The sequence below is a fragment of the Pempheris klunzingeri genome, chromosome 4, assembly GCF_042242105.1.
Source record: "Pempheris klunzingeri isolate RE-2024b chromosome 4, fPemKlu1.hap1, whole genome shotgun sequence".
Taxonomy (NCBI): domain Eukaryota; kingdom Metazoa; phylum Chordata; class Actinopteri; order Acropomatiformes; family Pempheridae; genus Pempheris; species Pempheris klunzingeri.
Genome location: NC_092015.1, coordinates 28,097,869 through 28,115,755, shown reverse-complemented (window position 1 = coordinate 28,115,755; position 17,887 = coordinate 28,097,869).

The following is a 17,887-nucleotide window of genomic DNA, read 5'->3' as shown; positions in this document are numbered from 1 at the left end:
CCTGGTAGCTCTTCATAATGGCATATATATTTTTGGTGACTTTTGTATTATGGTTGCTGTTTCATGGCATCTTTGAATATTCTTGTTAAATGTGAATAGAACAGCTTAGTTGGGAGTTTGGGGGGCCTTGGTAGTCTTCACGTTGTGACTGTCTGCAGTGTGTGTATATATATAAATATACAGTATATACACTCATACTATGTTGCATATTCTTTATACTGTAGGCTACTTGATTACAACCTGCTTTGAGACAGATGTTGTATTTTGTGTCTTTGATACTGTATTTAAACTGTAGTTTGGAGAAACTGTACAAAAACATCCCAGATACTAATGCAACCTGCACATTGTATAGGGAGAACTGACGTTTGTGGTGTTGAGTGTTTTAACTGGATCATATTCCACCGTTGGCTGTTAAAATCTGACAAGACCACTCTGTATTTTAGAGTTTATGGTTGTTCTGAATCTTTGCTAGTGTTCTGGCTTTGCAGTCCTGTTGTTATTAAAAACACTTGTTTTTTTGTAAAAGTATGAAATGTAAATAAAAAACCTAAGTCAGAATAAGTCTAAAACTTGCCTGAAGCTGTTTTTTTGTCACTAATGTAATCTGAGTTTACTCCAAGTCAACTGGAGCAGACGTTCTCCTGCTTAACACACGACTTTGTTCATTTATTCTACATCGTAGATCAAAGGCTGTGTTGACGAGAAGCAAACACAGCTAGTTGTAAAGTGGCTGAAAAAGTAGTTTAGTACTTTATTTACATAATTGAAAGCCGTTGTGCCCAAGGAGGGTTCACTGGTCAAATGGTAGAAGGACAGATCAGTCAGGTCTGTCTTCATACAATACTCACATGCCATAGGTACGTTAAAAAGCCACATAATCCATTTCTAACATGACCACACTGTAAGCATGGCCTGAAACAAACTGCTATGGGGCCCTAAGAGGTCTGGGGCCCTCAGCAGGTGCCCTCTGTGCATGGCTGGTGGCTAATATGGAGCGTCTTCGTTCCCATGTCAACATACATCAGTGGGTCCCCTGTGGAGCGGGAGCTAAGACAGCGACCATAACCTGCAACGTCTCCTGCTCGAGTGCAGCCGAGTCCTGGTCACATGGTCAGCATCTACACCCCTAAGCCACCAGGATGCCACACCGTCCTTAAATGTGACCTTTTTCTGCTTGAGGTTGGATCAAACAGGTGTGTGCTGGATCCTCTCAGGAGTTAAAGCGGTCAAAGCTTCATTGTTATGCTTGTGAGCATCCAGTGTTTTAAAGTTCTGCACAGGGCCAACATCCAGAGTACACAAGGTAGAAAGGAGTCACATCTGCATTGCTCCTCATCAGTGTTTCTCATCTCGGAGCGTTGGCCAACACTAATGTTCACTCTAGTGTTGGCTCAGAGATGCCTGTCATCCCTTTGATGAGCAGTCTGAAGTGCACTCTTGCACAAAAGCTCAGGTCAACACTCACACATATAATGTAACACAGCAGCTGTATGCTGAAGACATGGTCAGTACTTTACAGTGTAGCTGAAACATTAGATTTCTGGTATATAAGGAAGCCATGCTACAGTCTCCTGGCCCGTGTGTCGCCCCGCACACATTTTTCACCATAATGACACTTAAAATATTCTTTATTGGCGTGTCTGGTTTCATCCATGCTGTGAAGCTGTAACGGGCTTCTGATTTGAAGCTTCCCATTCACTCTTTTGTCTGTTTTCACAAATGTTAATCAGATGCAAATCAATCATTTATAACAGAGTTAAACTCTCTTCATATGAGATTCAGCACCTGTTTGACTATTAGCATAACAACAGACGAACAGCCACCTTTAGCCTGCTGACCATGTTTGATCTGCTCTGATAATTAGGTGAAAAACTCTGTCTAAGAAGTTAAAATGTTTACTTCCATATATTTACTCAAATAATGCAATTTAGAAAATAAAGTTGGAGCTGATTTCAACCTTTTTTACAGAACCTATGGTCGTTGTGAAGTCACTGCTGGCTGTTTCCAACCAGGGGTACTTGTTCCCCATGGGGTACTTCTGCAGTTAACTGGGGGTACGTGCAAAAAGTATACAGTAGTTCAAAACAGAAATTATGATTGTATATAATGAAGATAAATACACAGCTGCAAACTGAGACTCAGCAAGCGAAACCTAAATGACAAGTGAAGTAAACGTGAAGTAAAAGTGATGGATAAGTGGTTGAAACATCCAGCTTACACCTGTCCAAGTGGTAGTTGTGTGAAAGCAGTGTTGACCAAACTAAAACGAACATTTACAGTTCAATTGTAGAAAGAAAGAAAACATCCACTTTTATAGTATAATCATTATTGTGAAGCATCCAGGTGGTGTCGATGTGAGCAGGTACCTGAGCCCGTCTAACGGCGCTGTGGTACAAGGTCAGACTAGAAAGGTTTGGATCCACTGCACCGCTGGATGCTCCTCAGAGTCATGGCTCCTAACGGTTGCAATAACATGGCGTTACTTGTCAAATCCAAAATGAGTTTAAACTTTAGAACCTCGCCTGATCAGACAGCGTGCCAGTCCACAGCACCCCTTCTGTTAGGTGGCACCGCTGTCTCTAGCAAAAACAACGGCCCAGGCAGCGCAAAATATTTTCACCGCTAATCGTGTGCTTTCACAGCCTGCAGCCTCCGAGCGATTCATCCAGTTCTTCTTCCTCTCTGTTTTTGTTGATGAAATTTGAGTTCTGCCTGTCTGATTTGATGATGGTTGCCGCCAGAGCAAACTGCTGTGTTTTTCTTTCATTGAGAACCAAAAAAAACATGTTGTTGTCTCCATAAACATAGATGGCATCCCTCCTTGTTTAGAAATGGGTGGTTAAGACATGTCACATAATAACAAATGAAATTAGTTTGTCAGAAGCTGTGGCTCATTTGGCTAAAAAGGCTGAACACATTGTCAAAGCCGAGAGGTTCGTTCTTATTTCAGCCAAAGTCCTGACGTGTCGTCTGGGCCGCCCTCTGTTCCACCGACCTCTGTTCCACCGGCCTCTGTTCCTCTGGCCTCTGTTCCACCGGCCTCTGTTCCACCGGCCTCTGCACCTCAATGCAAACATCTTATTTAGCATTTAGCATACGTTTGGATGCAGGCATGAACACAGGCTCTTTTCCAAAGCTGGATGTTGAGTCATTAGCATTGATAGAAATGTCAATGAGATTTTAAGTGACGTTTTTTCACTTCTGGAACAGAACCTGGACGTTCTGGTCTTTATTATGGTCATAATGAATGATTACGCAGTCGCTGAAAGTAACCTGGCACATCAGTGTTCTTATCTGGTGATGTGGCTGGGTAGTCATAGTGGGATCGGGGGCATAAAGCAGAGATGGAGAGGAAAAATACAAAGTAGAGAGGCCTTTGTTTACAACTCGATCCGGTTTTCTTTGAAAGCACTCCGATTCCTCTGCTTCCAACACAGACGTAGTCCATCAGTGCGGATCACTAGTGGAAAAGGACAGAATGAAGAAGAATGTGTGGAATGTATAAAAGGAGGCTTCCTCTATTTTTACAACATCGTACACTTCCAATCAATGTAGAAAAAGCCAAGGCTGTTGGACTTTTGGTTTGGAAACTGTACATGAGTGAGAATGGAAATGAGTGATCCTCATCGTCCTCTGTTTGAACGGTGTGAAGGCTTGAACACAATTCTTATTCTGGATGCATTAGTCTTAAAATCTCAACCATCGCCACAGACTCATTTTCAGCACTTAAAAATATCTAGTCTAGAAAATCCAGTGACATTTTTTCAGCAGTGTCCTGCGATAATTTATGGCTTTTTGGAAGCAACGTTTATCTCACCAACTACTGCAAACTGTGATCTTCAGTCTGCAGCTCTGGTATAAATCTGTGTTTAGTGATGAACGTGTCTTATGTTACTGGGAAGCTTTGAGCTCGGTGGATGCTGCTGTGTTTTGGGGTTGATGATTGGCAAAGTGAAGCTAATCCGTTCCACTTTACAGAGCCCGATTTTTGTTGATTTTGGCCTCTGGTAGAGTGTCGATCCATCAGAGGAAATTCACCAGCTTGTGTTTTCAAAGATGAAGACAACTGCTTAGATCGCTTTCTTCTAAAACATAGATGTCATGAATATAGAATAGAATATTCCTTGTTGCCTTTCCCCTGTCCATATTGTTGATAGGACATCTCTGCTACATGCTATAAGCTAAAACACAGGTACAGCCTCTCTGCTGGGGGAAGTCAGGTGGATGAATATGAATGACTGAATGCTGAAACCCATTATTCAGATCCCTCCCCACCTTCACCCTGCATGCATTGCCTCCATTACAAACCTATTGCGTAACGCTTGGCTCCTACTTGGCTCCCTGTAAACTTTTACTGCAGAGCCAAAATGTGTTTGCAGATGCATTTATGACTTGTTTACATCTTGGGCTTATCTGTTGGAAGTGCACGGCCGGAGGGGGATTTTAGACAAACTGGATCCAGCAGTTTGTGAGAAGAGTGATAATGCCGGGGTAAGTCTTGCTGCCAGGAAAAATAAAACACACTGCATGACTAATACACATGTCATACATTCCCAATCAATGGACGGGTTGGATTCAATGGAATATTCCACAAATCACATCCTTGCCAGATTCATTAGGCTTTTATATCCACAGAAAATAACAGTTAGACATTCAAACTCTGTATTTCAAGCGACCCCAGGACCAGGGTAATGTTACTGGCCATTCTTGTGGCTGACGTCTTGCAGTTATGCAAAAAGTGAATACATTTGTTCCGTTATTTTCTGGGACAGCGATGACAGGCATCTGAAGAGTATGGACCACGCTGATTTCTCCCTTTTCCACAGCTCAGTTCATGTCTGTCCACCAGTCGCTCTACTGTACCAAATACCTGCTAATAGAAGCAATGAGAAAATCACTTTGTCCACCTACAGTATAATGTCGATTTCCATTCTTTTCTAATGAGCCTCTCGCTCCTTTATTAGCCGTTTGATTCTTTCCACTACAGCTCAGAGTTTAATCTGCTCTCTAGTGTTGGAAAAGCCTCGTTTTAGCCAGACATGGAACATCCAGCCTCCATTCCAGTGTAAATTCCTCCGAATCACGTGATGTCCCACAGTGCCGTAGATGGAAGGAGGTAGGGGAGGTAAACATGTGAGAGGGCTGTCCAGATGGTTTGTAGCAATTAACCAGCGGCTCATGCACTGCCCTGCTGCTCCACCCTGTATTTACAGCCTTAGAGGACTGATAACCACACGCTTTGCTGTTTTCAACATCCACTAGCTCTGCTGCCACCGGAGGCCCATGTGATCTGATCGTCCAACTTGTCCCCTAGCCCACATTAACATCACACCAGCCAACCCAAAGCTTGTGTTATATCATTTTTTATCACACAGGATTACCTCGCATCAAAGTAAATTGCTTTGTCTTTAGAATTTCTAGCACCTCAGACGTCAGAATGACATTGACAGAAACGCCAAACAATATAAGCTCTGAGGATCATGTGCCCACTTAAAATCAGGGTCAGGCTTGCCCTGCAGAGCATCTCTTATTGCTCCTCGTCTGTGCAATGTGTCTGATTACGATGTTCCAGACACTTTCCTTTGCCATATTAAATAATTTCTCAGTTCTTTGACCATTTTGTCTGCAATTAGGTCATTACTTAGATGTTTTTGCAGTGCACTTCTCATCAATCAAGCACCATGCCAGTTCTGTGATGGCTTTTTGTGGCTGAGTGTGCCTAGAAATTATGTTAATATCTAATACTGCTGCTCCTCATGATGTAGGGCCACTGCCAATGCAGGAAGCAGTGTGCCATGTAGTATGTAGCAAAAGCAACAAAACTTTAAGCATACAAAACATCAGACTTTTTTTTCCACACAATAATATTTTTCTAACCTGTTTCCAGTCAATGCAGCTTTTTCATCAGAGGCAGAATGTTGGTATTGTGGCTTTTATTGTTTTCAAACCAATTTTTTGTCACCAACATGTACACGAGACCAATCAAAATGGATTTTGTTGGGTCGCATTCAAAACACTGGCGGACCGTTTGATTCTCTCTAAGAACTACAAAAGATGAAAAAAGAATTACACAGATGATGATTTCTAAAGCGTGTGGAGGGGAGTAGATGAAGAGCTTCAGTATGAACGTGGTGTGCTCATATTAAGCTTCACCAGTCCAACTAAAACGTCTTTGCTTCCGCCATTGTTGCAGTAATAGTGCGAAACATCATGCTCTGCTTTGCTGTGGTTGTAAAGTTTGTACATAAAGAAACAGTCCAGTGTCCACCTGAGTGTCTGGCTGTAACAGCAGCTCCGTCAGTTGTAGGAGTTATGTCAGGAGTTTGTCGGAGCTACGGGAAGATGATTTACTGAATGATTTAAGGATGCACAAGGGTTAATGAATCCCACTCATTTTGATGATCCCTTGACTTTTCCACCCTTAGTTTTTTTCAGTTTTTGGGCTTTTAGTGAACTACCAGCTCAACGGGTGGATTGGAACTAGCACTAATTACCATGTTAGATGGTGAATATGGTAACGTTACAGCTGCTAAACAGCATCAGCATGTTAGCATAGGGACATCAGCATTTACAGCCTCACACTAGCATAGAGGAGTCTTGTCTTGATTAACAATACTTTCATCAAAGTTTATTTACTATATCCACAGTCCTTTGCTAACCGTAACAGCCTTGTAGTTAACATGTGCATTGTGGAAGTCGTTTTAAAAATTCCCAATCATACAGCAAAGAATCGTCCGTTATTATTGTTCTTATGGGGTTGCTTTTTTGCTCGTAGGCTTTTTCCACTTTTGTACTTTTCAATTCAATTCAATTCAATTCAATTTTATTTGTATAGCCCAATATCACAACAGAGTGTCTCATAGTGCTTTACAAAGTTCACTGAAATAAACAAGTGTAAGCGAACAAACAATCTCATAAAGAGTCCAGCGGGCAGCGGTAGTAGCTACCAATACTGCTTACCCAAGCTGCCCAGTTTGCCCTCTGTTTATTCCAACCACAAGCACACAGTATTCCATAACACTTCCTTTATGCGAGGAAAGACAAGATGGTTTGAACTTGCAACTTGACTCGAAAACAGCATGGCTGCAACCTTGACTTCCTGTGAAAGTCCTGGGCGGGTGGCTTCCTGCCCTGAGACTCATATGCTTCTTATGAAAAAAGAACTGTCTCACACACAGAAGCGTGAGCCGTCAAAGCAGCAATCCTGCTGTGTGATTCATTGGCTGCTGCCTGCAGGGATATGTCAGATTTCTGCTTTAACTTATGTGACACAGATTTATTGTTTTAAAAGAATCAATTTGGAGCTGCTCTGCTTGGACCCTTTTCTTGTAATTGACCCATGGGACCAGGCTGTAAGTCTTTGTGTGCCTCTCACTGTCTTCACAGACTGGAGCGTTTAGTCTTCAACATCAAGGCTGAAGCGTAAAGTCCCAGCGAAGCCTTTGTGTCATTGAATGATTGCAGTGGTCTCCTGTGGGTAGACAACAGCCTGTATTAGGTATCTTGTACCTTTCATACTAGCCATTGTTTTTCCATTTCCTGTTTTCATCTTTTTCATCATGAATTTGCCCTTTATTTACTTTTTGCTCATTAGTGAACTTTGTAAATACTCTCCAATGAACTCAGTTTACTTTCGGCAAAATAAGCGATAACACCAACATAAGTGATGCAGAAGCTCGATGTTAGTGACAGTTGTGCAGTGTGCATAATGACTCATGTTAATACATTAAATCTCCACTGTAATATTACCAGCAGCTTGGAGTATGGAACAACATTAGCATTCTTTTGGAGTAAAAATGAATCCAAAATTCCTTCTCTTTTTTTAACTGTTTTGGTTTACACCAACTCATGAGAAAAAACATCTGACTCTGTAGCTGCTCCACAGTGCTGACAAGTTGTCTAGTGGAGGGTTTCTAGGGCTTTCTTGCTGAAAACAACTTCCTGCTCCAGGTGAAAACTCTGATGAGGGCTGTGAGAGTGAATCACAACAGTGACGTTTTGGGGCCTGAAAACCAAAACAACGAGCTGAAAGATGCTAAAACGCTCTGTCGAGGTGAGAAAAACTGCACAGTAAATTCTCTCCGTTCTTCACTATGAATGACCCCTTTCCAATTACACATGAGAATAGAGCAGCTGTAAACATTCTGGTTAATCACAACTTGCATCTTGTTTTCATAGCTGCAGCCTTAATTTCTATCAGTTACAACACTGCAGTCACGAACAACAACACCAACACAAAATCTTATCAATAGCCAACAGACACAAAAGCCAAACCTACATGAATAAGAACAAAGCTGTACTTCACCAGAACTGTGAGATCCAATATCAGATCTGTGCAGTAATATCAGAGAGATAATCCTAGCATGCCTATTTACCAATCAGGTGGTTAAAGATCCCCACATTTAGATCCCAGATTTTCTTGTTTGCCTCTACGTTGCCACTTCCTGTTGGTTGACGTGACGCCCTGTCGTTCTGTCTGCCTGTCGCACTTCATTTGGACAAAGGCTACAAAGCTGGACCGGTTGTTCTTTTCCATTTCAGCTCCATTCTGTTACTGAGACCGATATGTTGAAATATTGTCTAGTGTAATACCAAACTTTGCCAAGAAACTTGAAAACAGACATTAATGGTGACATAAATGCCAAGCCTGGTGACTCTTACAGCGCAGTGACAGAACGGCTGTGGTGCTGGAGGGGATTTCAGCTTCAGATGATACACTGAACGTCACCGCTGCTGCATCTTGTCTTTGTTCTGCAGCTGTTTGGCAATTTAGGCGTCTTAAATGTCAGATATCTTTGGAGCACTACGGTGATGTTCTTGCATCGTAGAGTAAGACGTACTTTATGAGGCTGTCTAATAGCACTCCTAGGTACTTACGTAAGCTAGATTCATGAAAAAGACATTTGGCTCTCAACTCTTTTGGTTGGTGCAAAGTTCTGCTGTCACACTGTACAGTGTGGTCGGCAAGAGTAGGTGTTTAAAATAAAACCTATTTATCTGAATAGTTGCATCAGCTTCAGATGAAGTGTGTGTGAGTGTTTGGGTGACTAGTAGCCCCCCTTCATTTTGCTGCAGTGCATTCCTTCAGACTGCTGCCTTATATGGTCTCCCATCACCAGGTTACGCGCTCATTGTCTGCCTGCCTGCTTATTCACTTCACACTTTACAAAGAGGAGGTTTGCACAGTGAAACGCATCAACAGCAGAGCGCTGCAAAACTTGGACTGGCTGCATGCTGCAGCATAATGTCACAATCAGTCAGTTATTGTTCCAGAAGCCTGCACATAGTCAGCGCAGTAACGCTGAACTGGATGTGACGCTCTGTTTTGACGATTCTGGGTGTTCATTTGCAAAAGTGTCATCAGTCAGACGCCAGATCTCCTCCTCTTAGGGATGGGCAAATTGATTCTGCAGGCATGAGTGAACTTCTGTCAGAGCTTGGCAAAGGTTTATGTGTATATTGACATGAGTGCCTACACGCATGGGTTAGGTTTGATGTGTCATATTAAGAGGATACAGAGCTGGGGAACAGATACGCTCCAAACACAGAGATTGGAAGGGCTGTCAGGATGGCATTGTCAGTCGCTGATAACTGATTGAGACTTCCTGTTCAGAAGGCGCTAAAGGTCAGGTGCCTTCTGCAGGTGGTCTGAGCAGGTGTTTTCAGTCACTCATCAGCCATCTTGTCACCTCTCCTCGGGCAGTTTCACACCAAGAGGCTTTGTTGCCAATGACTGTTCCACTGAGATGTCCCAGTAGACCAAGTTGTTGAGCGTTCATGCACATAACTAGGAGTGGCACACGTGATCGAACAACAATGTTAATTAATGTTACTAATAAAGCCTGCGGGGTTGTCTAAATGTCGAAAGGTCAAAAGGACACCATTCCTCTCTCCAAGTGTAATGTAGTTTCCCCATGACGTTCCTGATAGATTTTGGTTGACTGACTTGTTGAACAATGAGCTCCTGCCTTGAGTTCGTCATTTGCTCTGATGCAGAAGGGCAAACCCCATTTTCCCAGTGTGGTGCCTGCAATCTCCTGTGTGAGGGGAGCCTTTTCCAGTAAAACCACCCCGACCTGCTCTGGAGTATCACTTACATTAAAGAACAGAGTTGACATTTATAAAGAGTCATTTTATGGCCCAGCACTCTGTCTCCCAGCAGTGTATTCCATTAGTGAACAAAATGGTACGCTATAAGGTGGATCTCTGGAAGTGGGAGTGAGGGGAGCAAGCCTGTGGTCTAAGATACCCTGGGCAACAGAATAGAGTGGAATAGCACTTGTTGGATGCAGGTGGCCTTCAGTGACCCACATAGAGAGATGACAGCTGTAACTAGAGATGGATTTGAATTTAAAGTCCTTTTTGCCAGTAGAGTCCCCAGGAAACGAAGTGACACAGCGATATATGACAGGCCTGTGCTGCATGAAGTCACCGCACACTCTGATTGGTCAGGTTTACATTAATGCTCTTTATAGTTTGTGTCAAGCTGCCTATTTTCCACATGCTTGGTAGAGGTATTGAGTATTCTATATAGAGGAAACTGATCCTGATCTCGATCCTCCATTTTTCCGGGTTTCCTAAATAAAATGTGCTGTTTTTCAACGGCACAGACTTTTGCCAAAACCTTCACTGTTATCATTGACTGTTTAAACAGAGGAGCCATTCTATTCAAAACAGGCCTGTAGACACTAGGCAGGAGCCAGAGGCTGAATGTAGTCTGACGTTAGTCATAAGAGCATGTGCGTCCACCTTTTAGAGGCCATTCCATATACATTAAAGCAGCATTGATTGATCTGTTTTGGTCACCTGGGGGCACAAACTCTGCATGATAGCAAACAAATGTTAATTTACAAATTCAGCGGATCAACATGAGCAAAGTACGGAATGTAAATTAATGTTCACTCTCTTTTAAGCTGTTTTTGTCTCCACCGATCCTATCCCGGGGCAAATTACTAGCTCTTTAGCTGCCCACTGTGTTTACCAGCTAGTTTGGTGCTGGACAGGTGGTGTACAGGGGGTTTATCATGCCCTTTTTAAGGAAAACAGCTGCCTGGCACAGCTGGACATGAGGTTGATGAGAACAGTTAGACTGAGCCAAAACAGCGACGTTGCAGGTTGTAGAAAAAATAAGCCAAAATGCTTCACAGCGCTAAGAGGAGTTGCAGCAGAGTTCGGTGATAATTCTGTGTTGGTTTGTCATTATGAGTGACACCTTTCACTTTGCACAGAGTTATTACAGAAATATTGACTAGAGCAGCTTTAAAGGACAACGCTGGTATTTTAGGGCTTTATTCTGGGTCTAAAATGACATTATAAAACCTTTGGAGTTGGTCCAGTAGATCAGCCAGCAGATGAGGATGGCCAATCAATGATCAGTCATTTCAAACTCAGAAGTTATCCTGGGGTTGAAATGACTAGTTATCCTTTTTATCCTTCTATCGTTTTTTTGTTGCTGCAGCTTCAGTTCAACAGACACACTGAGCCAAACATGTAAGTGTAAAATAACAGTGCTGCCTAACCTTTTTGGCCTGTGACCCCTTAAAATGAAGCATTGTGTACTTGTGAGCCGTCCTCACAGGTTTCTGCTTGTGTGTGGACATGAGTTGTGGGCAGTTATTCCAAACACTGAACACTGTCCCTCTCAGATTGTCTCATTTGAAAAAGTGCCCAGAAAAGGGCAAGTCTGTAAAAATCTGAAAAAAGATTTGTGTAACGATTGTGTAAAAGAGCTGATTGATAGAATTTATGTTTTTTATTCCTCTAATCATCGTGTTAAAGGGAGAAGAGAGTGGAAAGAGGGATGTGTTTTCTCTTAGTGTAAATCAGGGGTGTCCAAACTACGGCCCGCGGGCCAACTGCGGCCCGTGTTCCAATATTCATTGGCCCGCAGGAAATTCTAAAAATGTACTGTAACACGGCCCACACATGGAACCTGCGCTGGACTGTGTTGTACCTCTTAGTCTCACCACTAGGTGGAGTAACGGTCTTGAACGAGGCAGCTTCTCTATAAAAAGAGTAATAGAAGAAGAAACGTGCTACAGGTGACCCAACATGGCGGAATTAAGGAAACGTAAGAGAGCATATGAGTGTAGAAAGTTTGAGACTTGGTGTGCGATGAGAGCACAGCTGATAACTAATGAAGATCACTTTTACATTACGGAGGAGCTGCTGGATGTTAGCAGTCTAAAGAGCACCACGACGGGTGAGGATGTGTCTGAAGCTGTGCCAGGTTCAGTTGGCATGATGGGACTTAAATGGGACGAGCTGTGTGGAGGTACGACGGATGGGGCTCCAGCTGGGACAGGAGCGCAAAGGAATCTACGGTGTCCACCGAGGGGCAAGAAAGTGGAGGTAAGGCTGCTGATTCGAGCACCAGGGCTCTAGCACAGACTGTTTCAAGCTTCCCTGTCTGATGTTGGTTCTGTGGGGGGGGCGCACATTCTCGTGTGCGCTGGCTAAGTCGTGGCTCTGTGCTGCAGCGGTTTTATTCCCTGAGATCAGTAATGGACCAGTTTTGAAGAGAGAAGGACCTCTTCATGAGCTCAGTGATCCTCTCTGGTTGGCATTTTTAGTGGATCTCACTGATCACCTGAACACACTGAACAGGAGCCTACAAGGCAAAGAGCAGCTTGGACCACAACTAATAAATGAAAGCCCACTAATGGAAAGGCTGTTTTTTTTCTTGAATCATATTCAGTTATCAAGCAGAATTTACCCACATTTGATTGATTTTGCCAACTTTAATCCACTAGAGGTGAGGAGATGTACATCACCTCTAGTGGATTAAAGTTAGCAGCAGAGCTCACTTCTAGTGAGCGGCCCAGCCCTTTGGAGGTTTTTCTGTATGTGGCCCTCAGTGAAAAAAGTTTGGACACCCCTGGTGTAAATGATCCCTCACTAAAGTTCTAGTTCACTGAAGAATGCCACATGTAATATTTGTAATATATCCAATAAATGCATTAATGTAAAAGCATTGCATTAACTAAAACACTGTTTCAGTTTTAATAGATTTATTGTTGACAGGTATACACACACACACACACACACACACACACACACACACACACACACTATTTATTTAGCTTGCATGTGTCATTGTCTCATAGTTATCTCATAGTTATGTCCCTGCTGTACAAGTGACATCTTTTTTCTCGTTCTGTCAACATCCTCCTAAAGCATCATAGTTTAGGAGATGCTCAGCATTTCAATAACTAATTCAGTAACTGGAGGAAGCGTTGATAATGTTTTTCAATAGTTCAATAGTCCTGAGATACAAATAAAAGGTGAATATAAAGGAAATGAAACTTCCGTCTCATCCTGTTTTAACCTGTGAGGACAAGCATGTTTCCAGTGGTGTGAGGAGGTAGCGAATAACGTAAAGTTATAAGCTGAAGGGTATAGAGAAATATAAAAGTCTCACTGTTTCACTTCATGTCCTTTCAAGCCATCTACTCATGTGGAAACACCATTCAACTGCCTCACCTCAGCGGTCAGACCACTTGGTGTGAATAGAGAGTCTGTTTCTGCAGCCTCCCCGCCACACAAGCGACACACCTAAGCACACCTGAATATGCATCACAGACATCACCTGTGTGGATGCCCAGGAAGCACAAATGAGTCAGAGGTTCCTGCTGTGTAACATGGAGCTATGTGTGTGGAGGCTTACTGATCGATACCAGTACCTCAGCTATTGCCTGCCTAGGCCTGCTGTCAGTGCTCCTTTTCCTGTCTGTTCCAGTTTGGGGGAAAAGCTGTAAGCATTGTCGAAGCTTTAGGGTCCATGTGGGCGTCAGCACGGGGGTCAGTGTATGTACCACCTGCTGTTGCAGCCAAACCATGAACCGGCCTTTTTCAGAGCAGAAAGCTCATGTAGTCTACTGTCCAGTCATCTTGGTATCATTATCGTTATTAGTAGTAGTACTTGGATCTTATTTTCACAAGCTTGTTTCTGTTGCTTATGATAATCTAGCTGAGATCCACAGCTCCAGTTAATGTCTGAGATCTGGTCCTGCAGCTAGAAAGACAGGTTGTAAACAAACCCTCATGTTGATCCTCTCATTTGTTCAAATGCCTAAAAGGCTTGTTTTTATATTTACTAAGCAAAAACCTCCAGTTGTCATGTGTGGTAACTGTATAACAAGGCTGACATGGTGCCTCTATAATGTGCACCAGAGGGTATTTTGAGCACAGAACACATTTATATACTTTTGTCAAGCCCACAAATTGAAGTTTGAGACGTAATACAATTTGTTAATAAAAATATACTTTGCATGTTTATCATTGTCCACATACAGTACAAACAACAACACTGGACCAGATAACATGTTGGTACCATGTAGAAATAGGTCCATGTAGTTCTGCCTGCGACCACACAGCTGACTTAACTTTGTGTGAGCCTCTGGCACACTGTCTCTATAGTACATTCATCATGTAGTAAAGTTCTTTTAGTTTACTGTGACCTGTCGATCTTGTGCACATCACACATTACACGTGGAACAGAAAAAACATAAATGACAACACATAGCATGATGTTTCCTACATCATCAGTTTGGCAGCTGACTAGTTTATCTGTAACTTCTGCAAAGCCACACTTTATTTTGTCTTTACTTTGGTTTTCTTTCGTGTGCCTAGAACTTGTGTTGCATATTTTGTAAATCTTTTTCCTTCATTTCTGGGCAAATAAAACCAACTTTTTGAAGATCCATCTGAGACTCCTCAAGACTGCCAGCTCAGCCCCTCACGGAGAGCCAGATGAGACGAATAAGGCAAACGGTACAACTGTGTGTTGTAAATCCCGTTTTGCAGACTGACCTCCTGGTTTAACTTTGCCTACGGACAGCAGCACTTTGTGGTGTCTTACTCAAGGACCCTCTGACACCTCCACAGGAGGAGCTGGGGAGCCAAACACCAACCACCAACCACCAACACAACTACAACTGACACGAGGAAACACACTTCACCATCTCAGCCACTGGGGCTCAGCGCTAACAATCTCACCATATCCCCAGATGTCAGCAATTATTCTGAAGAGTGCAATGATTGTAAGTGACAGAAGTGATGGCAGAGCTATAAACATAGGATCCAAACCAGGATTATTATTATTATTATTATTATTATTATTATTATTATTCAACAGATCAGAAAGAAATGAAAGTCTATAGAAAGAATTATACATATTCTCACTATATATCATGTTTGAGTCTGCCATGGTTCCTCTGCTGTGGAGAAGCTCTCCTGCCTGTTTTCATGATACCTCCTTTTCTGGAGAACGCCAGTCATGGCCAGCAAGCTTTTATTAAAATTACAGTAACCGGTATCACAACAAGCTTCCAAAGAAAGACATTAAAATCCATAATAGCCTATTTCACTAGAGTGGAACCTGTTAGCATTTTTCTCTGATCAGCAGAGGTTTCCAGTGCTTGGGGGGAGTAGGGATGAAATTAATGACTCACTACTGAGCTATTCACAGTAATTTCCAAGAATGTGTTATTCTTGTAACAATCCTGGGATGAAGTTCTTGGCCGCGCTGCTCTCAAAATCGTCTTTGTGATCCATTGTTTTCCGCTGTTGCTAAGGGCACTATCTCTGCTCGACACATGAATCTGACGTCAAACAATGGTCTCATCTTCCCAAATAATCTGCCCAGAGATCTCGAAGGTGCTGCCTGGATAGTTTATCCAGGACGACAAAGCATTATGGCAAAGAGCGGGCCTGTTTTTTCACTCTGTAGCATCACCGCTTCATTCACATTCTGCGGCGTGTTTACTTGCACGAGCTGTGAGTGATTCAACCTGTTCGCATATGTGTTGAAAGGAGGCTCTTAAGATGACAGATTTGTGACATTAGGCTGACGTTAGGCACGTGCTGGAGATGTTAAAAGCATGCTTTCACTTTTTCCCTCATTAGCGCGCAGCCATTGTCTGCGACGGCTGTGTTTCATTTTGAGACAAGGTTGAAATTTATATCAGACAAATAGGACCAATATTTGGAGCACATGAGGGATTTCTTTAAGTGATGCGATGATTTCCAACCCACCAACCAACCGTCAGAGAAGGGTCTGGCGCAGTTTTTTCCATTCTTTCATGGCAAAGTCTTTCCATTGCATTTCTGGGAAGTCATGGAAAAGCCGACCTGACAGCAGTGACAGTAAAACGCCTATGACACCTGTGACATTTTCCAGTGGTCCTGGTGTCAGCCAGCACATGTGGCCAATTTGTGGGGGCCAGAACCTGCATATGAGTTTCAGGGAACATGGAGGGATACTTTTTAATCAAGATGTCCCACTAAGACTGTATAAGGAGCTGCCATTCATACTCAACACATGAATGAATGCAACAAAACCTGATGATTTTTGATTTTTTGTTTCCCAGATGAATTTAGTTCATTCAAATTAGAGAGGATCTTTCCAGGGTGAGAAATCCATAATTAAGTTAATGAATTAATTTATTATTATTGTTATTGTTATCATTAGCAGTAATAGTAGTAACATTTTCTCCACCTACGTCTGTATGCTTTCACATGTCAGACAGATGTACTATTCTATTTATTTACAGTGCACTCAAACGAGCCTCAGCTTCAGCTCAAATTTCACTTACAGTTCACCTGGCCTATGAAATGCATTTCATTCTCTTTGATTAACAGTTCAACAGCTTTCACAGTGTCTACATACAAACTCAAATTCAACTGCCTGCAAGGCATAAACTTAAATTAAAATGCTCTTTAGTCCTTACATTTCAAAAGACACTTCAACTACTTTAAGTGCTCAAACTTGACCTCTCCGTCAACATGTCAGATGGAAACAGCAAACAGTCAACTGTTAACAGTGTTTGGACCATCAAATTCTAGCCTTTAGATTTAGTCTCTTCTAGTTTTCAGACTAAACTTTGAGTAAAATAGGCACAAGAAAAGGTTGAGGTAAGGTAGGTACCTGCACTATGATATAGCCTAACATATCTGATGTAGCCGAACATTTCAAACATCTTTCCCAGCTCACATAGATAGTGGAGGTATGTTAGAGGGGTTTTCTGAAAGTATTTACTAGCAGATTTACAAGTCCTGTAATGAGCGCAATTAAAGTTTATGTTCCTAAAAGTAGTGTAGAACATGCTCAAGAGAAATGCAGTTTCGCAGTGGTGAGACGGTATTTTAATATAAGCTACTTTGTGTTTTTAAGCGAACAGCACAGTGGTTTTCCTCGCTGTAAATGCAACACCTTCCAATGATTTGTGGGAGAAAGGTGGAAGAAACAGAACAGTAAAAACTGGTTGAGCTGCAGCCACAGTATATCAAGAATAAGAGCTGTTAGAAAACCATGAGAGGATGGTTTTCCTGTGGATGAGAGGCCCATTCTTGCCAAGACAGCTGTCTTATACGTACATTCAGTGCAAATGTTTCACATAGCAGATAATTCACTATTCACACTGGTGACATTTTAGCATGTTTCTACCTGCATTTGTGGGTCAGCAAATGTACCTCATGAATAATAAACTTTTTTTGTGGTACATTTAGGTCAGTCTGCATTGGCTGCAGGACAATAAAATCACATGGTTGTGTTGCTGAAAATGCTCCACTTTGTCATTATTTGGCAGGCTGGAATTAGAAAAAAAAAGACTTTTGCTCAAATTGATCTATCAATCAGCCTGTCTGCAGAGAGCTCTGCTTGTTGTCCTGGCTGATAAGTGCAGGGGGGAAGAGGAGGGGAAATGAGTCTGAGTCTGGATCCCTCCTCATCTCAGGAATGCGTGCAGGTTCCTCTCCAAAAGTGCTGACGTCAGGAGTGGCCTTGGATTAAAAACAGCCACTTTATTATAAAAATGATGAGCAGATAGGCTGTGTTATCGGGCCGATGTGAGAGCTCAGCCTGAGTCTGTCAACCAAAGCAAAGCCA